The 26,705-nt window shown below is 33.0% G+C and overlaps 1 pseudogene across 1 annotated transcript in view; it reads left to right on the top strand.

Moving 5' to 3' along the window:
* The window catches only part of LOC145956275 (uncharacterized), a 96,040-nt pseudogene that overhangs the window by 55,154 nt on the left and 14,181 nt on the right, over nucleotides 1-26,705 (top strand). The gene's annotated exons all lie outside the window — the stretch shown is intronic.

Below are 26,705 nucleotides of genomic sequence, written 5' to 3'. Positions count from 1 at the left end.
AAGATGTAAGGCAGTAAGAGAGGAAACACGCTATCTTAAAGTCACTGACTTCATCCAAGAAAACATAACTTCCTTTATCACAGATGACTCTAACTTCTACTATAGAGTAATGCCCTTTGGCCTAAAAAATGTAGGGGCAACTTACTAAATGCTTATGGATGAGGTTTTCTAAGAACTTTTAAGGTGCAACATGGAAGTCTATGTCGATGAAATGATTATAAATTTTGACTAGTTTAATGACCACACCCCAACATAGAAGAAACTTTAACTCCAATTAGGAAGCATAACATATGACTCAACCCTGAAGACATGCCTTTGAATTTTGAGGAGGCAAGTTCCTAGGTTTTATGTTTATTAGGGTATTAAGGCTGATAGTGATAAGTGTAAAACATTTACCAAGAAGTTAAAGGATGTACAAAAGCTCACTCAATGACTAAGACCGCTTTCCCATTTCATACCCCACATGACAAAAAGGGCCAAACACTTTTTTACTTTCTTAAAAAAGCTAATTGAACTATAAAAGAGTGAACCTTATGAAAAGGTTTTTCAATCAACCATGGAAGCACCCCTCCTTCTATACTCATTGCCACGAATGGAGTTGTTAGTGTCATCCTAGTATAATAGGAGGAAAAAGAATAAACCCGTGTAATTCATCAGCTTAATGCTCCATGAAGCTAAGCTTAAGTATCAAGTTATAGTGAGGCTTGCCTTTGCTTGATCACCGTAGCTTATCGACTATGTCTTTACTTTTAGAGCCACCAGATTATATTGAAAACAAAATACCCTATAAATCAGATTCCAAGGAAGTTAGAATTAGTTAGATGGATGATTGTCTAATTAGTGGAGTAGTTTGAATATGTTTTAAATTTTAAAGCATGTGGTCCATCAAGTTTCAATGCATCATCGACCTCATGGTTAAACTCACTCTTGCACCCTAGGTCAAGCATGATAGGTGGACCTTGCACGTTGATAACTCATCAAGTGATAAAAAAAGTAGAGCTAGAATCATCTTGGAAAACCAATATAAGGCATCATGCTCAAAAAATTACTTAGTTTCAAGTTCAAAGTCTTGACGATCAAGTAAAATATAAAACGTTTTTAATCAACCTCTGACTCACCCATAAGATAGGTGTCAAAAGATTTTAATGTTATAGCAACTCTCATTTATTCATTGACCAAGTACTTGACACATACCAATCCAAAAAACCCTACCACCAACGTTATTACTTACTTGTTTCCGAACTCATTGCTAAATTCAAAGAGTTTCATGGTGAACACATCTCATAAGAACAAAATAGTTGATACACTCCAGAGAGGATAAGAGAAATGAAGCAAGTTTCAAGGAGAGAAACAAGCTTTGAGAGAGAGAATTTGGAAAAATGCATCTAATTTATTAATTAAACTCCAAAGTGAAAATTTCGACCAATATAAGCTTTCCTATATATACTATTTTTGTTGGCTTATGGTGCAAGTTAGACTAACCATGGTTAGCTACCTTATACTTAAGCTAACCAACCCTAGTTACCCTTCTAGAAACTTATGGAGCAAGCTAAGCTAATCCTAGTTTAGAAATAACCTAGGTTAGCTTAAGTTAACTCCAACTACCTAACCTAATGATTACTTTGATTAGTTTGTTGAGATGTTACTATCAATGCCATGTGACTTATTTAATAAACTTGGATTTCATGTTCACTAAACTTGGACGTCCAAACCACTTTCTTAGGCAAGTGGATGTCCAACCTTAATGGGCTAGAAAAATGTTTGGGCCATCCAAGCCCAAATAAGTCTATGGCCTAGGCTAGTTACGCCTCCCCTAGACTACTAATTACACCTTTAAAGAAAAATACAAGGACCAATTTTCCTATACTACTTGACCCAAAATACATGGTCAAAATATCCTATACAATATGTACAAATAGGAGAATAAGCAACTAGGAGAACACATATTCTATGCTCATGTTACATTATCTTTTCTATTAGCTTCCTTTAGCCTCCTTACCAAAGACCTTGTCAAAGGTTCTTTGGTCTTTATGGATGGTCCTTCATTAACTACCTAATGACAAATTACCTCTTTATTAACCCATTGAATGCGCCACATAAAACTAAAGTCTTGTCACTACGTCATTGTGATAGGCAAATTCTACAAGAGAGGGGACACTTTCCATGTACTTAAGTGCCTCACCAAAAAACAAGCCAAATACGTCAATAGAGAGATCCATGAGGACATTTACCACATGTAATCAAGTAGCAAATGTTAGAAAATATAGTTGTATCCAAGATGGGGTGATTTGGATTGTTTAAAAATTCATCTTAAAACTTTCTTGGATTACTTTTCTAAAAGATTTCCAATTAACTCAATTGGTTTTAACCAAGCTTAGGATGCAAGATACAATTAAACTACCCTAAATGACATGCTTTCAATTAACCAAACATATACATGGATAATATTCAGATAAAGCAATCAAGAAATAATAAGAAAGGTTATGCAAGATTTTAACCAAGCTTAGGATGCAAGATACAATTAAACTACCCTAAATGACATGCTTTCAATTAGCCAAACATATACATGGATAATATTCATATAAAGCAATAAAGAAATAGTAAGAAAGGTTGTGCAAGATTTTATACTGGTTTAATTACAACTAGCATGATTTACATCCAATCTCCCAATCAACCCAATTAAGAATTTTACTAAATCTTTAAATTCCAAAATTTCACAATCACAATCATGAAAATTACTATTGAAAATTTAGATAACTCCACTTCTTGAACCCCAAGAAGTGCTTTTGTAGAAAACCTACTAAAAGTAACATTTTCTTCTTGACAAACCTACTCAAGATTCTAATAAAGAATAAAGGAAGGGTATCACCTAATTATATAGAATCAAAAAAAATAGGTGAACAACTAAACCATACGTTCTACAATCTTCATGATTGATGATGATGACTCATTGATGGAAAGCTTGTAGTGGAACCAGATTGATGTTGATTCCTCTTTAAGTTCCTCCGTAGACCTTTGACTCCTTGATTCTCCCTAAGCTTTCCAAAGCCTCCAATGGGTGAGAAGCTTCGGATTCCACCAATGCTTTGGTGTAGAACACTCTTCAAGAGGTGCCAATCCTTGGAGGAGATAAGCCCCACACTCTTCTTTGAGAGGATAAGAGAATTGAATGAATATCAAAAAGGTTAGAGACTTCTGGAAGAGAGAATGTTCTGAACAAATTCTGAACTCACTCAAATATATGATCAAAAGTGATTACAAAGGTAAGAGCAAAGGTCTAAGAAACACCTCCTCTGTTGAAGCCTTCTCTAGCCTCCTAACTATGGACTTAGTTAAAGGTCCAATGGCCTTCAAGTATGTATCCTCCTTGGATGGTCCTCCATCACTCATGCTTTCTTAATTCATGATAGAATATTTCCCAATTGATAAACTCAATTTCTCATAATCTTCTCTCAAGAATTTGTAGCTAAATATCAAACTCAGATATTTAGAGTTGTAAAAAATGAGTCACACTTAAGCTTTAAATGAAATTTGTTATATAAAGTTATCTACCTAAAATAATCAATTATTTTAAGTGATAATTGATCATTTTCTTCTTTGTGGACATGGAAATCCAACAAAAATAATTTAATCGATTATTTTGGTAAAAAAACAATTATTTCCAAATTTAATTATTTTATTAGATAATTCAATTATTTTGCTAGATAATCAATTAGTTTGCCAAATAACCAATTATTTCAGCAATTATTTCCAATTCACTTCAAAATGGGAAAAAAATAATCGATTATATTTAAAGATAATTGACTACTTAGAGTAAAAACTCAAAACTTTAAATTTTTCATTTCAATTTGTTTCAAATCAATTTTAAACATTATCCATAATCATCGTAAACTAATAAGAAGATTATATATATATATATATAAACTATTGATTTAACATAATCACAAAACAAAACATGCACAAAGCAAAACAAACTATTCAAGATGCACTCTCTCAAAAGAAAATTAATTTAAATAACTCTATACATATTTGTAATCATCAAAATCCTTGAATTTCAACTTGATCTTGATCAATAAACTCCCTTTTTTAATGATGAAAACTCCCTTTTATAAATGACAAATTTGTTCATGACTTCCATCCTTTTTAAGATGCACAATTGTCATTTTTGCTTTTAGGTTTGCTTTCAAAAATTTTAAAACAAAACCAATACCTTTCTCCCCCTTTGGACATCATCAAAAGCATCCAAATAAACATAAAATAATTATTCATTAAAACATAAAAGATCATCACCATGATCATTACATTGATAAAAAAAATAACATAGAAAGATAATTGTTCAAAAACATTACAACTTAAAAAGCCAAGAAAATGAAATAAAACAGACAAAAAAAATGAAGTCTTAGACCTTAAATCATCAATAGAAGTCATCATTAATTCCAAGTGACCTTGATCTTGTCAACTTCATGTTGCATATCATCAAAGCGACCAAGAATCCCTAAAATCTAGATTCATATCTGTTATTTATCTTCATAATAACATCCATCTTATTGATCATATTTTGCTAAAATGGAGATGATGGCTTTAGTTTTGGCTTAAATTCCTCTTTTCCTTGTTCCTACTCTTGCTCTCCCTCTATCTTTGAACCAATAACTCCATCCTCATCAGCCATATGATTAGAAGTTTAAGGCACATCTCCCTTGAAAATCCATTTATTTTCTTACTGTTCATTCCTATATGGTGAAGAGAAGTTTTTCAAATCTTGTCAAAGGGATAAAGAATGATTTTCTTCTCTTAAGAAATATTAACTCCAACAATTTTAAACACGTTAAATGGTGAAAAGGCATAAGGATATGGACCACCATCCTTCCTTCTAGCCCTCTAGAAATAATCGTTCACAACAAATGCCCGATCTATTTCAATTATATTCTTATTAGCATACATGATAAGCAAATAATCTTTTGACATTTATGCACGATTGCCCATTCTTAATTAATTTAATTAATTGGTTTAGTTATATAATTAATCTTTTATTTAAATAAAATAAAAGGGTTGTAGGTGGAGAGAGGAGATTTGGGTTGGACTCTTAAGCCTAACCTAAAGGTTTATCAAAAACAAAAACAAAACTAAGGGGTATGTTGTTCTTACATGTCTATTCAAAACCCTAAGAACATATGTAGAGGAAAATTAACTCTTGAGGTCAACATAGAAGTTGTAGATAATTATCTCAGCTTTGTAATAAAATTAAGATAAACTTGATAGCATAGGTACAACTCTAGATATTGTGTTTAAACCACACAATGTCATAGAACATTAAGATAAGAAGAGATAATTTATGAGTTGTAATAGTGAGTTGTTTTATTCTTTAAGTGCCTAAATGTAATATGAGATGGTTGTGCATGATATGATGTGAAATATTGATGTTTAAATTGAGAGTGTTGTGCGCAACATTTGAGACATTAATGAATGACAATATATGAGATGATAATAATCGATGATGATAGGAGTATGAGTAATGATAATGTATAATATTATGATGTATGATGATATTATGAATGGTGTTGATGCCTGAGGATGATATCATTATGACATATGGTGATTGTAACACCCCGATTTTTCATACTTTATATAAATAAATTTTGAAATTATTGATATTTAATATAGTTATTTTAGAGTTTTAATATTATTTAATTAATTATATGAGCTTTATTTTATTTATGAGACATGATTTATAATGATTATTTTGATTAGTGATATATAGGTAACTTTTATGAAATGTATTTTATAAATAATATATTTGTATTTATTTTAATATTTTAATGTGTTTGTTAGAAGGATTTTTAATATTATTTAGTTAGTAGATACGAGTTCTATTTTTATACAAACGTATGTTATTTTACTAGAATGGAGAAATATATTTTATATTATTTATCTATTTTATGTGAACTCTATTTTATTATAAAAATTATTTTTAATTAATATTCAAATTATTTGTAATAAGACTATTTTTATGAAAAATATGTTTTTATCAAGAATTATGTTTATATATATTATTTATTAAAAAGATAAAATATGTTTAATTATTTTACGAGAAGAGAAGGAGGGACGTAGTGGTCTTTTGCTAAATAGTATTATTATTATTATTCATTTTTATTATTTTTAAGAAATGAGTTGTCAGGAGTTACTTTTCACGCTTCTTATTTCTCCGGACTAGTCTCTCATTTCTTTTCTACGCGCTCTGAAGACTCAGAAGAACCAGGAGGAGGAGATCACCCAAGAACCGCACATACTTCATCTTCTTCTCATTCAGGTAAGGGGGAGTGAGAAACCTCACTCGGAGGTGTGGGAATAATTGTTGGGTAGCAGGATTGGCTCCCAATCCCTTGCCTGATAGGAACAAACACTTTATGAAAGTTTTCTATTTTACTTTCTGATTATTCTGTTGCGTTCCTTGTGTGATTTTGATTGTGAATATGCATTTAATTTCAATAATAGATATGTTTTGATATGGATTAGCGTGCTCTATGAGTTCTTACAGGAAGCCCTATGAGAAACAGACACTTTATGAAAGTTTTCTGTTTTGCTTTCTGATTGTATTATTGCGTTCCTTGTGTGATTCTAAGTGTGAATATGCATTGAATTTCAAGAATAGATATGTTTTGATATTGATTAGAGTGCTCTGGGTTCCAACGGGAAACCTTATGAGAAAAAGGCAAATTTTGAATGTTTTTTGTTTTGCCTTCTGAGTTTTTTGTTGTGTTCCTTGATGATTACTGAGCATGAATTAATATACGTTTAATTTTGAGTTTGGATATGTTTTGATATGAATTAGAGTGCTCTATGCGTTCGTACGGGAAACCCTATGAGAAACAGACAAATTTTGAATGTTTTCTATTTTGACTTCTGAATTTTCTGTTGTGTTCTCTGTTAATTACTGAGCATGAATGCATATTTAATTTTAAATTTGAATATGTTTTGATAAGGATTAGAGTGCTCTATGGGTTCCTACGAGAAACCCTGCACTACTAGAAAAATATCATTTTCCTGCGAATTTTCTTGCAAAAAAATATTCGTAGAAATTTTTTGCAAATTTTCCTGCAAAAAATATTCGTAGAATTTTTTTGCAAATTTTCTTACAAAAAATTATTTGCAGAATTTTTTTGCGAATTTATTTGTGAAAAATAATTTATAAATATTTCTTACAAATTTTGCTACAATTTTAATAATCATAGAAAGTTTTTTCCATGGTAGAAATTTGCAGAAAATATTGTAAGAATTTTATTTTGTTTCTTGCAGATTTTCTTGCAAAAATAAATTTCCAAGTAATGTTTACTAAATGGTAGAAAAATTTTGCAGGTAACTTTTCCTGCGGATTTTCCTGCAAATTTTAATTTGTAGGAAAAATAAAAAAAGATATTTAAATTTATAAGTTTAATACTTTAAAAAAACTTCAAGTCCCACATCGATTGAAAATAAAACAATTAAAGAGTATATAAGTTGGGGCAACACTTACCTTACAAGTTGATTTGTTTGGTTGAGTGTTAGGCTTATAATCTACAATCTTAGAATTTAAAAGATTATGTATCATATGTTGGAGGCATGAAAACAAATGTTTCGGATGAATTCATTGTGAGCATTTGAAAGTTGAAGAATTATTGATAAAATTTATAGTAATTTCTTCAATTTTTTGTAAAAAATATTCCTGCAGAATTTCTTGCAAGAAACCTTCGTGGATAATATATTTTTGCAGGAAACTTTCTTGCGAATTTTTTCGCAAGAAATTTTGCAGGAAAATTTCCTGTGAATTTTAAAATTCGCAAAAATATATTATCCACAAAGGTATTACTTGTAGATAAAATTTCATAGAAAAATTTGTAAGAACAACATTTCCTGCGAATTTATATAAAAATTCGCAAGAAAAGTCGCATGTAATAAGATAAATTCTAGTAGTGCTATGAGAAACAGGCAAAATATGAATGTTTTCTGTTTTGATGTTTGAGTTTTCTGTTATGTCCCTTGATGTTTGCTGAGTGTGAATGTGTTTAATTTCAAGAAAAGATAAGTTTTAAGCCATGTTTGAAAGTGCTAGTGGTGTGAGAACTACCTTATTATTGTGTTAATGCAAGTGACATGTTTGCTATGAGCATGATGAGGATGGGAATCTCTTATTTGTGACCTTGTGACTATGAGTGTGAGAAATGTGAACAAGTGACATGAGATCTGATGTGATATGATAAGTAAAGTGATGAGTCCATGAAGTGTGAATGTGTGTGACATGCATCATATGGGAGCAACTTGGGGGAGTCCTAGGGGTTAGTGTGGTTTGGATGTCTCGATTCCGCCCATTTGTGAGCATGAGACATAACTTGCACAACTTTGCTATCCCGATCAGACCCTAGCAGTACATCCTTCTAGTTGAGAGTGTATGGGTAGCTCCCTACATATACTCCTAGACTACCTTAGGTGTTTTGCTTAGGCAACACACTAATGATATGTGATGTGACTAGCGCCACATGCATGCATTTGTGAGTTGAGTCCATGACATCATTGCATAATGAGTGACTGTGTATGTGCTACTAATGTATGTATGACTTGAGTTATGCTTGATTAATGTGTGCTTTGTGCTGTGCTTTATTATGATTTGTGTGTGTTGCCTGACCGTTATTTTTATACCTTAACCTGAATGAGATGTTTCTCACTCCCCTGTTTCTTTTTGTATGTGTTTAAATTGTCTTGTAGGTGATCATCAGCATGAGGATGTTGGTGATGAGGCTTAGGATTCAATTGGGCATGCTCTGATAGGATATGTGACATCGGGGCATAGTTAGGTTTAGTTTAGGATTTCATTATTGTTATTTTGTTTTGGAAAAACTCATGTTCCATTTTCATGTAAATTCCGCATTTGACCATGATTTATGTTTACGAATGTGAATTATATACTCTTATGTTAGTGGAACCATGGTTGTAATTCAAAAGATTTATTTACTCTAAGAATATGTTTTCATAATTATTGTATATGTATGTTAGGGTAAAGGGTGTCACAGTGATGAGATATGTAAGTCTAGGTTGTTACTTATAATGATAAAATCTAAGTAGTGTTTGGTTTGTTGTGGATAAGTCTAGACTCTACGATCAAGAAAGTATCACCAATTGGTCATTACATATGTTGAGGGTGAGCCAATTGGTTTGTTTACAAGGTAGCGTGAGCCTATTTAAGATAGTCATTATGGTTATTTACCTAGACCTTGGGGGTGTTATGATAAATAGCCTCTAATGTGATTGTGAGGTAACCATGGTTGACTAGATCCTGGTAGACATCCCTTAGTTGATAGTGAATTGAAGGGGTCACCTAGTGTATGGTGATTCCATTCCATTACTTCTAGGTTTCCTTGAGTTGGTGATCATGAGAAGATTTGTACAATTATATAAAGTCAAGTACATGCATTTGTACAAGTATTATTTTATGATTGAGATATTTTGAATGAGATGAATGGTTGTTGTTGATAAATGAATGTAATGTGATAGATGTACTGAGTTGAGTATGACTTTAAATGATGAAAGTTAAAATAATTGTTTGTATGAAAACATGATTATGATGTATGTCTTTAGTATTATTCCTACACCTTATATGTGTTGCACATGGATGAGATATATTTTCACTCCCTGTATTTTTTGTTGTGTTTGTTTGGGTTGATCACCACCTGTAGTTATAAACTAGGTACAAGAAGATAGGTTTGATGAAGGCGAGGTCTAGTGCTTTGATGACTATTCTAGGATCTTGCTCTAATAGTGTGACATTGAGGCTAAAAATATTCATGTTTTCTTTACTTATGGATACGCTTTATTTTATTTTATGGCATTTTATATTTCTATTGGAGTTTTGCATAAATTGACGATTTATACCTTGTTTTGAAATCTTGAGGAGCTTTAATTATGTTTTGGTTAAGGAGTTTTTAAATTAAAGTATTGTGAACCCTTTTACTAGAAAAATTAAGTTTAAAATATGTTCCTATAATATTAAAATTAATTGAATTTTCTTATAAAAAATCCTTATTTATTATAAATTAGGGTAGAAAGGTGTCACGTTTAGTGGTATCAAAGCATGTTGGTTTATCTGGCCAGTGTGTTAAGAAGCTTGCCATGTTTATATGTGTACTTTGACTTGTGTTTTGTGTAGAGTGATTTGAGTGGTTGTATACTTTTCTATTAATTAGAAAAGCAATGAGGGAGGAACAATCATGAGTTAGATGATGCCTTGAACACAATAGCTTAGGTGACAGGGTATATGATTGTTGTGGGACCAATTGACTATTGAGGTTTCACCAAAATAATTTGCCTACCTTCCTTGATGGATATGATCATGATGGGGCTATAAAGTGGATCTTCAAGGTAGAGAAGATATTTTAGGCTATGGAATGCAGTAAGGGTTAAAAGGTATCCTTACTGCCTCCAAGTTGTCTAGAGATGATGGGTTCTAGTGGCAGAACACCTTGGAGAGGAATATGGTAAAAGGAACTTTGGTTAACTATGATAACCTCAAAAAAGGATTTTCCTAGAGAAACACTTCCCTCAAGATGTGAAGAACAACAAAAAGATAAAGTTCCTAGAGATGAAGTAGGGTAATGGCATGATGACGAAGTATATTGTCAAGTTTGAGAAGTTGGTGCACTTTTGTCCCCACTACAATGATGCGAACAACGAGAAATCTAAGTGTGTGAAGTTTGCCAACAACTTATGACTAGAGATTAAACAAACTCTTAACAATCAAGAGATTTACCAGTTCCCTATATTGGTAAATAGATGTCACATATATGATGAGGATGGTAAGGTGCATAGAGAAAGTGAGGGAGTAAAAGAGTATGGTTCCTCCAGCGGGAGAAAGCGATAGTCGGCACCTATAAGGCAATCTAGTGTCCATCGAGGGATTTAGTAGCCTCAATCATGGAGTCAGCAACCAACCAAAAGCTAGTTTACGCATAAGGATAGTGTGAGGTCTGCTTTTATAGGCTAGTTGAAGTACTTAAAGTATGGTCATCTGGGCCACAAGTCATATGTTTGTGTTGAGTAGGGGTGACTTACTACAACTGTTAAGGGAAGGGGAATTTCTGAGAGATTATCCCAACCCTAAGAGGAAGTCAATGAGTGCTAGTGAGAATGGCTTCCAAGCTAGTAAACCAAAGGCTCCTAAGAGAGTTTTTACTATTAGTTGTGCTGAAGCCTCACAACCGAATGACTTGGTCCAAGGTATGTGTCTCATTGATCGAGTACCTTTGGTTGTCTTATTTGATTATGGTGTAACTCATTCATTTATATCACATGATTGGTGCTAAAGCTTAAATTGTGTTGTGTCAACCTTGAAGTTTGAAATTGTAGTGGAAATGCCAACTAGTGGGTCAATTTTTACTTTTGACCTATGCCTTAAATATTCGTTGCAAATTACTTATAATAATTTTATATTTGATATAATTTGTTTGTCTCTTAGTCAACTAGATGTTATTCTTGGTATGAATTGGTTATCTTTTAATCATGTCTTGTTAAATTGTTCAAATAAAACATTTGTCTTTAGTTAGTCTGTCGATGGTAAAAGTAATAATTTTTTGATATCCAACTAGGTTAAGGCATCTTTGAAAGAGGGTGCCCAAGTATGCATAATATTAGCCTCATAGAAGTTAGAGAATAAGGTTTTTATGAGTGAGATACCTATAATGAGGGAATTTCTTGAATTGTTTCCTAAGGACATGTCTAGTCTACCATCTGAGTGTGAGATAGAGTTTTCTATAAACATAGTACTAGGAACCAAACCCATATTTGTAGCACCCTATAAGATGTTTCCCTTATAGCTAATTGAACTTAAAAAATATTTAGATGAGTTATTACAGAAATAGTTTGTGAGACTTAGTGTATCACCTTTCAGAACAACTATCTTTTTAGTTAAAAAGGAAGATGGGGGCATGAGGTTATGTGTAACAACCTGGACACACCAAAATGAAAGGGATCTAGAGATTAGAATAGGTGTGAGACAATGCAGTTGAGAATGACTTAAAGAAAGAGAAAACACGCTGAAAAGTATTGTGTTGGTTTATGGGGACAATTGTTGGAAAAATTGGATTATTTCTGTTTGAGGAATTAATGATACCATTAGATTCTGTATGTGTTGAGGATTAAAAATATATATTTAATTTGTAAGAATGATGATCTGGGAGAGAGAACGAAATTGTAGAAAAGTGCCTGTGAGTTAGGTTTTGGAACAATTAGGGGTTTTACTATTTAGGTTAAGATTGTATTAAATTGATAATTTCATTGATTATTATATTAATTTATGAATGTTATTGCTATATTACTTGATAAAAATTGATGACTTAGATGTGAATTGCATGAGATGTATGAAACCCATTATTTTGGACTTATCTGATGTGTATATGGAATTGAACTATGAGATGTTGTGTGGAATGTGAATGAGATGTGATTGTGGTTCTTCACACCTATGACCAGGGGTGAGCACGGCCCGAGATTGTTACATGGGTATCGTGACCTTGGTTAACATGTTAGGGTTGAGCACGGCCCTAGGTTAGGGGTAACGTGACCTTGGCACAGTGTTATATCAGGGATGAGCACGGCCTTGGATTGTTATGTGGGTATCGTGACCTTGAATAACATGTCGGGGGTGAGCATGACCTTGGGCTAGAAATGCTACAGGGGAATCGTGACCTTGGCATAGTGTTATATCAGGGGTGAGCACGACCTTGGATTGTTAAATGGGTAGCGTGACCTTGGCATAGTGTGAAGTGCAAGATTTGTGATGATTGGTGTGATTGAGAACTATGACGTGATGACGATGCATGGTTGATTGAAATACGTTATGTTAAAATATTTATGAATATTAAGTTATAATGAGACAATATGTTGTGTTTTCTTATGTGCTATATATATAGATGTTTTCTTTTCTCACCGTACGATTTGTGGATGTTTTAGGTGAGGAAGATCCGGCTTTGAGTGGCATCTAGGATGCCAACATTTGAATTGTGGGTGTGCTCTGATATTGTGACACCGGGCAGAAAATTTTAGGATATAGATTTTTATATGTATTTTGAGTTATACCTTGTCTTTTGAAAACAATTTATAAACTCTTAAATTTTACCTTCCAAGTTTTATTTCTAGTTATTTTGGATATTGAAGAAAGAATAGTTATGAAGTTTTATGTGAACCCTTTTACCAACGTTGAAAATTTTATTCTTTAGTTTATTTACATGATTAATATTTATATATGTGTTGGGGTAGTAAGGGTGTAACATTTAAGGATAGGGTATGTATACCTAGTGAGCTTGAGCTTAAGAAGTTGATCTTAAAGGAGGGACATATGAGTAAGCTTAGTTTTCACCGAGGTGCTACTAAGATGTATTAGGACCTTAGGAAGATATTTTGGTGGTCTAAGATGAACATAGACATAATTGATTTTTTGTGTGCATGCTTAATGTGTCAAAAAACTAACATAGAACACTAGAATCTATTGGGTCTGTTATAACCCTTGATTGTACTTGAGTGGAAGTGGGATAGCTTTTCAATGAACTTTATGGTCGGGTTTCCTTAGATATCAAATGGTTTAGATTCCATTTATATTATAATGGATAGATTGAACAAGTCTGGTCACTTTATCCCTATCAATATTAGGTATTCTTTGGAGGATTGGATAATCTCTTCATTAGTGAGATTCTTAGATTACATGGTGTGCCTTTTAGCATTTTTTTTGAGATTCTAGGTTCACCTCTAGATTTTTGGGGAGTCTTCACCAAGCCTTAAGAAACAAGCTTATGTTGTTTTCAACTAATCATCCTCTAAACGATGGCCAAATAGAGAAAACCATCCAATCCTTAGAGGATTTGCTTAGAGCTTGTGCTTTAGAACAAAGGGGTAGTTGGGATAAATTTATGTGTTAGATAGAGTTTACGTACAACAATAAGTATTATTCTAGTATAAGAATGGCACCCTATGAAGCCTTATATGGGAGGAAGTGTAAGAAACCTTTGTGTTGGTGTGAACTTGGTGAGAACCTTATGTTAGGACCTGATGTAATGCAACATACTATAGAAAAGGTTAAGATGATCCAAGATAGGTTAAGAGTAGCCTAGAGCAGGCAAAAGAGTTATCCCGACAAGAGGAGAAAAAAATTAGAATCTCATGAGGGGGATCATGTATTATTAAGAGTCACTACGTGGATTGGGGTTGGTAATGTTGACCAAGCTCAAGATGAAGACTTAGTTTATGTTTATGTTTTAATAATTATAAAACGCGCCCCTCATGTTTTAAGAGAGTGCAAATTATATTGATGCGTGTTTATTCTTTGTTAGGCATGTTTGCTTTGTGCATTATGAGTAACTTAGTCAAATATTTCTTGTTAGATGATGTTTGATGATGAAAGTGTTTTTAAATTGGTTTTAAACTTAAAAAATTGAGAATTTGAGTCCATCACTCAAAATAACTAATTATCCACTTGAAATAATCGATTATTTACATTGTTTTTTCTCATTATGAGAAGTTCACTGTAATAATTAATTATTCCAGCAAATAATCGATTATAATGTTCTTGACTGGTTTCTAGATTCACCAAGAATAAAATAATTGATTATCCATGAAAATAATCTATAAATATTAGTTTTCAAACTCAAAACTTATCAATCTAAAAAACATGTAACTTTGTGAAATTTCTTATGAAAAAGTGTCTCAAATTCTCTGTTTTCTTTATGAAAGAATCCTTTGATCCTATAATTACGATGTATATCTTTAGTACCATAAAGATAACAAGGATTATTTTAATTTTTTCTACATCATATACATATATCTATTGTATAAATATCTAGATATTATTTGCATGATAATCTTAAGCTAAGTTGAAGTTTTGTGTTTTTGGTTGCATAGTGATTATGTTACACCAAATGTTAAGTGTAGTATCTTGACACGTCATTACAAGTATCATCTAATTTAAATTGAATTTGAAAGGATTAAAAAATAAAGATTACAAAGAAGAATAATATACAAAATTAAAAATAATAATAACTTTAAATGATTCAGTTAAATGACATAATTATCATCCAAATTTATCGTATACAATTAGTTGCAATTAAATATAGACGTTTCAATGTGGTAAACATTACTCTCGAACAAATTTTGTTAAGTAAATTTTTGTAAATTTTTATAATTTTAATTTACTTTAAACCTTTAACAATTATTAATTAATATAATTAATATTTTATTACACCACCATAAATAAATATATATATATATATATATATATATATATTTGTTAATTTGAATTAACAAAATGGAGTATCAAATAATTTTAATTTTCTTAAAAAAATTTAGACTTAATCTATATATATATTAAGAATTTTTAATTTAATAGTTAGATAGATAATAAAATTTAATGTAGAGCACGAATTATTGCATGAAATATATATAATGATACTATATCTTTTTAGAATTATTTAATGATGATATATTTATAAGTTATATCTTTATATAAGTGATTTTTTAAAAGTGTAATTAATAATTAATATATTAAAAATTTCTATTTTTTATTACACTTTCTTAGTTTTCAGTATTATTAATAAATAAAAAATTATTAGTTAAATTTGGAGAAAAAATTGTGTTTTTTTATTTACATTAATTTTTCCCATAATTATTTATATTAATTTAAAATCTTTCTTAACAATAATTAATATATTAGATTAATTTTTTATCATGTAACAAATTTTTTTAATATATTTATGTGAGTTTAAAGAAAAACAATTGGTGAAAAGTGTTAAGTCAAACGGAAACAAAGCACTTCCCATCAAGGTTTTGAATGAGACAAATATAATACATATTGTTGTTGCTAACAAAAAGTATAATAGTGTTTCAAATATGTATAAGAGCAGGAAAAGCCAAAATATGAAGCAAGGTCAAGGAAAACAAGGATCTGACAAAACAAACATATGCATCAGACAACACAAGACGACAGACAAAAATGTCACATAGACAAGTCAAGAAGCATCAAACGGAAGTCAACAAGACTCAGATGAAAGTTGGTCAATACTCAGAAGAAAGTCAAGACTTGAGATGCACAAGGACTACCAGACGCAGACGAAGACTACCATGAAAGCATATGAAGAATCAAGTCTCAAAGGACAAATCAAAGCATCATCTACAACCACACAAAAACAAGGACTCTAAATTGAATGCGCAAAAATAGAAGAAGAATGAAACGAGAAAATCAAGCGCAGAATTAAAAGCATGCTTGTGTCAGAAAAAGTACATCACTTTTTCAGTTAAGGACAACATTTTACAAGCTACGTGACCAGGAAATGACAAAAAGGTTCCTAGGTCTTTGCTATATTCAGACACAATTGCTAACAAGAAAAAGAAGACTTCACGCATGGTCTATCACAGGAAGCAACATTTAATGCAAGAACTCAAGCATTAAATAAGCAGAATGAATTGATCATGCACGACTATGTCTACCTCAACGGACACCTGCAAAAGGAAGTTCTGCGTCAACGGATATATTCAAAGATCAAGCAATGGGAAGATTCTACAAGACTATATATATCACTGCCTCTAACCTTGAAGGGTTGGGTTTTTCGCATTGACAAAAAGTAATGTCATTTCCCGGCTGTCTTGGACTGGCAATCATCATACACAATATCACATATTTTCTCTTCATACACAATGAAGGAGGTAAATTGTAAATTGAAAGGAGAACAGGCCATGAACTATGGTTGGTTCTTAAGTTACCAAAAGGATTCATTCCATCTGTAGCAAGTCCAAGCCTTAGGTTTCTTCCCTCACTATCAAAAGTTGGAAAAAAGCATCAATTTTTTTCCATTATGGAGAACCAGCCGGATGGCGAAGCAAGCCATCACCATTTCTCTTATTTGCATGCCATGTAAGGTTCATTGCATCATTTGCATTAGCAAACAATCTCTTGAACCTTGGAATGATTGGAAGATCCCATGACACCTTTGCTGGAGGCCTCTTATCTGTTATATCTTCATCACTATTACCACCACCATCCTTCACTTTATACCGTGATAGCCCATGATAGGGACACTTGTGCAATGCTTCAAACTCTTTCCTGTATAATATACAATCATTAGGACATGCATGTATTTTCTTGTATTGTAAACCCATGGGACACAAAACCTTCTTCGCCTCATAGTGATGATCCGGCAAAGTGTTGTCTTTTGGAAGCGTTTGCTTCAACAACTCAAGTAACTCTGTGAAACTTTTATCACTCCAACCATTTCTTGCCTTTAAATTCATTAATCTCAACATCACTGACAATCACATGAAGGTTATACAGTCAGGAAACAAAGGTGTCTCTGAGTCACTTTTTAAATTATCATACACATGCGAATGTGGTTGTTGAAAAGACTCTTGTCCCACGTCATGAATCATGTCCTCTATTTGATCATCCATTTCTTCATCATTGTGTCGAGTTTGAGACACTGTTTGTATCTCTTTATGTTCACCATGCCATATCCATGTTGTATAACTCGTTAGAAACCCATCACAAATAAGATGGTCCCGTATTTCATCAATTGTACGTCGCCCCCCATTTAAACAGTTAACACAAGGACAATAAAACTTCCCATTCAAATCTACTTGATTTTGTTGAGCAAATTCCAAAAATTGTTCAACCCCATTTTGATACTCATTATTGATTCTTTTAGCATTCATCCAACTACGATCCATTCTGCATCATAAAAGGAAGATATAGTTAATATGCCCCAACTAATAGTTTACTTAATATGCCAACATCAATCCCTAAAACACACCTTGCCTAACACTATAGAAAAGGGATTTACAGACTTGTGCCTGTCATTATTGGGTGGTGAACCATAAGCACTATCACACATATTGTGGATAAAATAATTGAGTGGTAAACCATAAGTACTCAAGTAAATCATAAATGTTTGTAAATAATCTTCTCTAATACTATATAGAGACTACAATGACACCTTAGAGTTACAATGACACCTTAGGATTAAGAAGAACATATATTCATATTTCTAAAATGATAGGACTCTATATAATTAATAATTATTGTTCAACCTATATTAATTTGTGTTACGTATTAATTATGAAGTTTTTCTTGAATCAACCATCTACAAATATTTAGATTTATATTTAAGATATTCAATACTTAGAATAAAAAGTGCATATTAAAATTTTCAAATCACTAAAAACGTGCATATTAAAATTTTCACATCACTAATGATATAATCAAATTAAATCAATTATGATAAATATAGTAATATCTAAACATGTTATTAAATATAAGATAATTACTTGTTAGATCTCAGTTGATAGATTCACATGATCACATCTAAATAGAATTATTCATCGTCAGCTAGATAGTCAAAGATTAATAAAATATCTACAATAGTAGACAATTAGATACCTGGTGATGGAGGACCATCCATGGAGCTTCATGTGAGACCCATCACTAAGCCAATGGCTAAGAGAGTGGAAGAGGATAGGGAAGTCAAAACCTTAGAAGACATGCTTCTCAAGATTAAAATACACTAATCACTCTCCTAAGCTTTGATAGCCTAGAATTTATCTTTATGCCTATTTTGCCCTTGTCTTTGATTTTCCATTTTTACCCTTGTATTTTGGGGTATCTTAGACATAGGATCTATTTTACTTGTATTTCTAATTTTACCCTTGTATTTTGGGGTATTTTAGTCATAGGATTTATTTTCTTTTATATTTTCCATTTTACCCTTGTATGATGGGGTGCTTTAGATCATAGGTTTTTATTTTTGGGCTAAGGTATTTGATTAGGGTGGGAATAAAACCTAGACATAATTTTTGTGGCTCTTGGACCTATTTTTTGGTTTTAGAAAGGCTTAGGCCCAAGTGGAGGGCAAAGGTTGCATGGTCTTATCATACACCTAGATGTAGCCTAACTAATCCCAAATATTCCATCCTTGGCCACCAAGTTGCATCTAGGGTTCATTTTCATTTCATTTGGTGTGCATTTGGCTTGTGAATTTCGTCCATGCACTCTCTAAATGCAACCCTAGATGTCTCCCGCTCCTATAAATACCCTAGGCTATGCATCATGTAAATACTTTGGATTATATGAATTTGAGTGAGAATTTTTGCCTCAAATCCTCTCCTTAGTCACTAGGTCAATTCGACCTACCTCTCTTATCTCCTCCTTAGAATGAGTTTAGGGATACCTTGAATGGCCTTCACCTCCACTTAGTGAAGAGAGCCAACTAGAACACCCAAAACACCATCCTCCCTTCATTTCTCATATTCGCCCAAGCCATCACCATCAACGCCCACCTTCCTTTTTGTTGCACCCTTGAAGGACATCCACCCTGTAAGGTCACTATCTTGGCCTTGGCAAGGAGCTCCTCTTCACCATTGACGTTTGTTCATCCCCTTGGTGGAAGGTGTCCATCATTTGGTATCAGAGCTTAGGTTATCTTCAAGGGTAACTAGCTTCCTTTCCATTTCTTTGAGTCTTTTCTTTTTTTGAGTCTTGATTTGCGTCATCTTTGAGTTCATTTTCATCCATGAAAACCTTGTTAAAAATGTTTTCTTATGTTTCTCCATGGTTCATTGCTTATTCATGAGCCTCCTTTTGTGCTTTAGGGTTTTTCTTGAGTTTTAGGTTCTTGTGTGCCATTTTTGTATTTATTCTTGTTGCTGGAAAAATATATTATGAACATCAAGAACATGTCTTCCATCTCTTTTTGATCTTTTTACCTTTAAAGTTTTGTCAAAAGTTGTGTTTATCTCACCCATCTCAAAAAGTCAAAAATCTATATGTATGATGCACCCATTTGATGTATGAGAAAAATGAAAATATTTGATGTATGTGCTTTTCCATGAGGTGGCTGAAAATTTACTGCACCATTTAGAAGTCATTCATGCATGTTGATTAGTCCTTGGCATGCTCCAAATTTGTATTGAAATCTATGTGTTATTTTCCTCCTGCACATACATGATTGGCCACCTTTCCATGCACATCATTACATGATTATTCCTTTATCCTTTGTGCACATGTGTGAGTGGTTAAATTTTGTGTGTGAGTGCTGGAATCTTTGACAAAAAATCTGCACAAAAAGAAAGAATTAGTACAAGACACACTCCACTCACAATATGCCTCATCACCCACTCATGTGTTGCCACTTGTCTCTTTAAATTTGACTCCTTTATGTGCTGCATTTTTAATCACCCACAAGTGTAAAAACCAAGCAACATTTAAAAGAAAAATAGAAACAAAATCTGGACAAAAATATTGAAAAAAAACTTGACCAAAAAGGCCAAAAGAAAATAAAAGAAAACAAAAGAATTTGTTGCTAGACTTGTGGACATTTGACCTCATTACCCTTGCACATTGGAGTTGGACTTGGACTCAATTTTTGGACCTTATTGGACCCTCTTTGAGATACAAAACCGTGGCTGGACCTTTACCAAAAAGGACTTAAGTTTACAATTGCAAAACCTTTAAAGACTTATTCCATTCTAGTGCCATTCTAGGATTTTCTCTTTTGAGTGCTAGCCTTTTTTAATGTGTCTTAATTTTTGCTTGTCTTCCTTGAAATTATTATGTTTGTCTCATTAATCTCTCATTGAGTTTAGCTTTTTAATTGAGTTTTTTTAGTTTTTATTCCTTTGGTCTCCTTCTTGTTCTTGGTTAGTTTGTTGTCTTTGAGTGTAGGTGAAGTACTATCTCCAAGATACCCTTAGCAAAATTTCTTTGGGGGATTGAGTGGAGACTAAATCCGTGGGGTCCCAAGTGCTTTGGAGAAGGATATCATATCTCAAAGAGTGCAAACACCAAAGGAGAGGACTAACTTTGTTTGTTCCTTGTGAAGGGGAGCCAAATTGGAGGAGTTGAAGACTTGAAAATTTTGTTTTCCTAATTGTTTCTTTCTTGTGAATTTTCGGCCTTTTGCATTTTGGCCTTTGCTTTCTTTTATCTTGGTTTGTAATTGGCCACTTTTAAACCTCTTCATTTTGGTTTTAGTTCGTGTAGTTGAAGGTGATTTGAAAACCTTCACCTAGGACTTCGACTAGTATATGCTTTAAGTATTTTTCTTTTGCATGTTTTAAAGCTTTTAGTAGTATAATTGCTTAGGACTTTATTTTTTTCTCAATTTCCGTTTAGAAGGCTTGCTTTTGCCTACTAGGGGGAACGTGCACACACACACTTTATTTTTGTGCCAAATTGTTTTGTGAGAAAAGTAGAAAAGGCTTAATGATTTTTACTTGTTAAGGCTTGGTTATTAAGTGATTCCTAGTAGTCCACCTCCCTTTGATAGTTTATTTTGTACACTTAGGCCTTTTTATACCTATCTTGCACCTTGAAAACCATTTGTGAAAACCTTTTTATCACTCATTCTATGTGGAAACCTTTTTCAAACCTTTTTGAAAACAACTTTGTGAAAACCTTTTTGATCAAAGATGAGTGATCATTCTAGTGTACATGGTCATAACTCATGTAGTTCTAGGTCTAGTGTTAGGGATGAACTTAGGCAATTAAAGGAGTACCTAAGAAAAAAAGAAGAGGAAAATATAAAAAGAGAGGAAGAATTAAGAAAAAGAGAAAAAGAATTTGAGAAAATAATGAAGAAATAAAAAGGTTGCTTACTAGGCTAGTTGTGGGAGGAGAGGCTAGTGGTTCAAGACCAAGAGTCACTTCTCCTAAATCCTCAAAAGGCAAGGGGCATATGATACCCTCAAGTGTTCATGAGGAGGAAGGGCATCATACCCAACCTCCAAGTGATATATTCTATAGTAGTCATCACAATGATGATTACTATCAAAGACCCCCAAGACAACATAGACATAGGGAGTCCTCCAATAAGGAACCTAACATCACTCTTCCTCCCATTTCATGGCAAGGATAATGTTGAAAATTATTTGGATTTGGAAATGAAAGTTGAACAACTTTTCTCTTGCCATGGAGTGAGTGAAGATAGGAAGGTTTCTTTAGCAACCCTTAGCTTCCAAGGGCATCCTATGTATTGGTGGACCTCCTTAGAAAAAGAAAGGAGAATAAACCATGAGCCCCCAATCCAATATTGGAATGAGCTCCATAGTGCCTTAAGAAGGAGGCATATACCTCCATACTATGATCGAGAGCTTATGGACAAGCTTCAAAGATTGAACCAAGGATTCTCTAGTGTGGAAGAATATAGAAAATCTATGGAGTTGCTAATGATGAGGGTTGGGATTAGGGAGGAAGAGAGGACCACAATCTCTAGATTTCAAAGTGGTCTAAACCTTGAGATAAGAGACAAAGTTAAACTTTTGCCATATAGGGATTTGAATGAACTTGTTCAACTTTTCTCAAGGGTGGAGCATCAACTTAAAAGAAAATTAATCTTTTTGAAAAGACTCCACTCCCTCTTATCCTAAGAGTTTTAAGAAGGAGGGTCACTCTTCTCAACCTTCTCCCAAGGAAGAAAAAGAAAAAGAAAAAGAAAAATCATCTTTTAAGGCATCTTCCAAAGACACTAAAACAAGTGACATCAAGTGTTTCAAGTGTCTTGGCCGTGGGCACATTACTTCACAATATCCCACCAAGAAAACCATGCTTTTAAAGGGCCAAGATCACTATAGTAGCCATGATGAAGCTACTTCCTCATCGTCAAGTGATGAAGAAGAAGTTTTAGAATCCGAGGAAGAAATCTTACCTTGTGAAGGAGACTTATTGTTGGTTAGAAGGCTCCTTAACAATCAATCTAGTGAAATTGACCAATCATAAAGAGAGAACTTGTTTCAAACAAAATGCAAGGTCTTAGAAAGCACTTGTTCTCTCATTGTAGATAGTGGGTCTACTTCTAATTGTTGTAGTACTAGATTGGTTGATAAGCTAGCCTTAACTACAAAACCTCATCCTAAACCTTACAAAATGCAATGGATCAATGAGGAAAGAGGTGTTGTAGTTAACCAACAAGCAAGCATACCAATCTCTATTGGCAAGTATAAAGAAGAAGTTTTATGTGACATAGTGTCATTAGAGGTTAGTCATGTCTTGCTTGGGAGGCCATGGCAATTTGACAAGAAAACAATCCATGATGGCCTCACCAATAAAATAAGTTTTCAATACTTGGGAAAGAAATTTGTGTGGTGTCCTCTATCACCTTCTCAAGTGAATGAGGACCAACTCATATTAAAAGCTAAGAAAGATGAGGATAAAAGAAAAAACAAAAACAAAAAGAAAATAAAAGAAAAAAAGATTTTTTCCTTTGAAGAAAAAGGGCTAGGTTCTAGAGAACTTTAACCCTTGTGCCATCCTCATTCTTTTTGGTGCCAAAGAAAGATGGCAATGGAGGATGAGCACCTTTTTTTAAAAAAGCCATCATCGAATAAAAGGCACCCAATTCCTAAGATAGATGATTTAGTGAATGAATTACATGAGGTCAATAACTGTTTCAAAAATGGTGATGCCTCTTTGGCTCTCTCCTTCCCCTAGTACTTTCATTCAACAAATTGTGTAGTTAAGGATTGCATAGCTAAGTTTTGAGTAGTTTCTTTCCCTAATTGTGGTCTCACATCTCTTGAAGGTATCAATGGAATGATTGAGCTTGAAGATTTGTGGTCAAATCCTTCTCAAGAAGGAGGGGATGATGGAGGACCATCCATGGAGCTTCATGTGAGACCCATCACTAAGCCAATGGCTAAGAGAGTGGAAGAGGATAGGGAAGTCAAAACCTTAGAAGACATGCTTCTCAAGATTAAAATACATTAATCACTCTCCTAAGCTTTGATAGCCTAGAATTTATCTTTATGCCTATTTTGCCCTTGTCTTTGATTTTCCATTTTTACCCATGTATTTTGGGGTATCTTAGACATAGGATCTATTTTACTTGTATTTCTAATTTTACCCTTGTATTTTGGGGTATTTTAGTCATAGGATTTATTTTCTTTTATATTTCCCATTTTACCTTTGTATGATGGGGTGTTTTAGATCATATGTTTTTATTTTTGGGCTAAGGTATTTGATTAGGGTGGGAACAAAACCTAGACATAATTTTTGTGGCTCTTGGACCTATGTTTTGGTGTTAGAAAGGCTTAGGTCCAAGTGGAGGGCAAAGGTTGCATGGTCTTATCATGCACCTAGATGTAGCCTAACTAATCCCAAAGATTCCATCCTTGGCCACCAAGTTGCATCTAGGGTTCATTTTCATTTCATTTGGTGTGCATTTGGCTTGTGAATTTCGTCCATGCACTCTCCAAATGCAACCCTAGATGTCTCCCACTCCTATAAATACCATAGGCTATGCATCATGTAAATACTTTGGATTATATGAATTTGAGTGAACATTTTTGCCTCAAATCCTCTCCTTAGTCACTAGGTCAATTCGACCTACCTCTCTTATCTCCTCCTTAGAGTGAGTTTAGGGATACCTTGAATGACCTTCACCTCCACTTAGTGAAAAGAGCCAACTAGAACACCCAAAACACCATCCTCCCTTCATTTCTCATATTCGTCCAAGCCATCACCATCTACGCCCACCTTCCTTTTTGTCGTACCCTTGAAGGACATCCACTCCGTAAGGTCACTATCTTGGCCTTAGCAAGGAGCTCCTCTTCACCATTGACGTTTGTTCATCCCCTTGGTGGAAGGAGTCCATCACCTGGCGAGGGTCTTTGAGAAGTTATCGCTAGATCAGACTCCTACATATTGTGTAGTGCTTTCGCTACTATTCAAAACATGTACGTGGCCAAATGTTATGTTTATGTCATGGGTTCTGCAAAAAAGATTCAAGAATGTGTTATACCAAAGTCACGGGTATAACTTACGATGAATTATTGGCAAAAAAGAAAGGTGACTGAAAAATAAACTTTGCTAGCATACAAATAATAAACAGGTGCACCATAGAAACTTGTTATCATTATTATATAAATTAGAATATACATAGGATACTATTATTTAGGGAGATCAGGACATTTTATTTTGGAGGAAATATACTTGCTTTGCTTCTAACTTTGACAATTTATATAGGTTCGAACAGTAGACTATCAACTATAGAATCTAGAAAAATTGATCGTTTTTAACTAATTTAACTATTGTTGGTTCAAAAGTTAATTATACCAAAATTATTAATTTTTTAATGCTATAGCAACTATTTATATTTCAATAAAAAAAACAACTATTTATATTTTTTTCTTTTATTTCATATTATATACCGTGTATATATATATATATATATATATATATATATATATATATATATTATTCCTTAATACAAAATCATTTTTCACCACCCGAATTTAATTACTACCAAGCATAAGCTAAATATGCAATTTTCAAAGCCAATTTTATCAAATTATATCACCAACCGAATTTAATTCCTACCAAGCATAAGCTAAATATGCAATTTTCAAAGCTAATTTAATCAAATTACATCGTCATGAATGCATCAATATCTAGAAACTGTAGGTCACACTCTTCATGGGACATATTGCAACAATATCACACATATGGAAACTAAAGTAACACTTGACATGACATCCATCAAATTCAAAGTTTCATCTTCAACTTCTTCTTATTCTTTTACATGACACTAATAAGACTAATTCAACCAAAATGCCTTAGAATTGAATGATGGGAACAAATCAAAAGACCAACTTAAATAATTTTCTAACTCCCAAATCCCAACAACCCAATTCAGATTTTATCCAATATTCCTCTCATCCAAAATCTCAATTCAAAAAAGGGGATCCAAAACAAAAAGAAACACTAAGAATTCGATTGTAAAGTTAAATCCTAAACACCATAATAGTTATGCTATCAGTGAAATCTCCTGATACAAATAATCTCAGTCAAGTGTACAAGTTTTTTTTTTCTTTGATCTGCTCAAGATAAAAATGTCTAAATCCGTAGGTATTTGCTAGTAATAGTAAGTTAAGCAATCTAGTTAGGGTCAAGTAAGTGCAACATCATAGATGTGCTTCATTTCCCTTGATCTCCAGTATTCTTGTTCCTATCTTGATTACATGCTGCTGTTTAAAAAATAAAACCAGGAATAAGCTATCTGCTTTAGTAGGATAATGGTTTTATTATCATGGCAAATTATATTCTAATCTTCTATTCTTCTTGGAGCATCATTTTTCCCCCTGTTGATATAAGTCGCTGAGGATTCAATCTTTGTCAGAGATGGTGCAGATATCTACGTGGATTCTAATATTAGTTTTACACATGTTATAAGTTCTATACTTCCTTTACTTTTAGATATTCAACTATCTGAATAAAGAGGGGAAAGACCTGGACACAAAGGGGGAGTACACCTTAGAGCTGCTAGGTCTAACAGGCAATTCAGCTGCTAGGCTGAGGGACACAAATTCCTATTAAATGATTAATAAGCCCTATGAAGATGAGCCTGAAATTTCACTACACCATGTTTTCTCTGAAATCTATTTGTCAAGCTTAGTTTCATGTTTATATAGTTTTATTTGGTTCAAAACAATGGTGCTCCTCTCCTCTTGAGAAAAGTAAGGCCACAACATTCATTTTTTCTGAAGGAAACTAAGATAATAGAGTCGTGCACTTAAGAAGTAAATGTAGAGATCAAAAAACATGTCACATGTTGAAATAAGTTTGCCTTTGCCCTTTAGTGTTTCAGCTCGAGGGAACAGTTTTACACATATAACATAGAAGGGATATAACTTTAGTTCTTAGGTTTGGTTCCTTCTTACAA

Source organism: Cajanus cajan, chromosome 3 (assembly GCF_000230855.2).
Source record: "Cajanus cajan strain Asha chromosome 3, NIPB_CcT2T_4, whole genome shotgun sequence".
Classification (NCBI taxonomy): Eukaryota; Viridiplantae; Streptophyta; class Magnoliopsida; order Fabales; family Fabaceae; genus Cajanus; species Cajanus cajan.
Note: the sequence above shows the minus strand (reverse complement) of the source record. Positions and strands in the feature narration are given on the sequence as shown.